Raw genomic sequence first — 802 nt, forward strand, 5'->3', positions numbered from 1 at the left:
CCGAGGCCCCCGAGTCCCCTCAGCGTCGGCCCTGCGGATAGAGCCCTGGAGCGGGTGGGCGCGGCCTTCAGGGCCGGGGGGGGACGGGATGCTGAGGCCTCCGCCCCGCACTGCCTTCCTGAACCCACTGCAGCTGATGGGCGCACCTAGGAGAGGGAGTCGGGAGAAGCTCGCACCCTGACTCGGGCGGGCACAGCGGAAAAACACCACACTTCTGCCTCGGTCGTCCCTGCTTCAGAACCCAAAGGGCAGAAACTGACCCGGAGCGAGGGCAGGCGCCGTCCTCCTCCCCTCCCTTCACCCATCACACCGGGGTCCTGTGCGTCCCACGCCCCACTATAGGAAAGAAAACCAGCTCGCCATCATGGCAAATGTGCCATTTTCTTCACAGTGACGCTTGCCGTTTAAATGTGTTTAGTCAGTGTGTTGAAAAACAGTATTGAAGTAATTTTCAGACTTCTTTTTTATACATAAACTCTGAAAATGCAATTATGCAGGTTCTGTGGAGTTGTTTTCATTTAGTCTATATAAATTTGAAAGTTATTATTCCTGGGAAATAGCAATCACAACACCAACTCTTCACAAATCTAATGATGAGTAAGATCAATAATTACTTTATGAGGTAGATATATATTTGGCTCAATATTTTTTTTTTTTTTACAAATGGAGTTTTCTGCCTGAATTAGCTTCACAAGTCTTGTGTTTAATGTGTAATAATTAGCAGAAATCTTGAAGTTACACTTCAAACATTTACCATTTCTAGTGGAACTTAATGAACTGGAGTTAGCAGGAATTTTATATA

This window comes from Fukomys damarensis, unplaced genomic scaffold (assembly GCF_012274545.1).
Source record: "Fukomys damarensis isolate Sample0158 unplaced genomic scaffold, DMR_v1.0_HiC HiC_scaffold_1, whole genome shotgun sequence".
Lineage (NCBI taxonomy): Eukaryota > Metazoa > Chordata > Mammalia > Rodentia > Bathyergidae > Fukomys > Fukomys damarensis.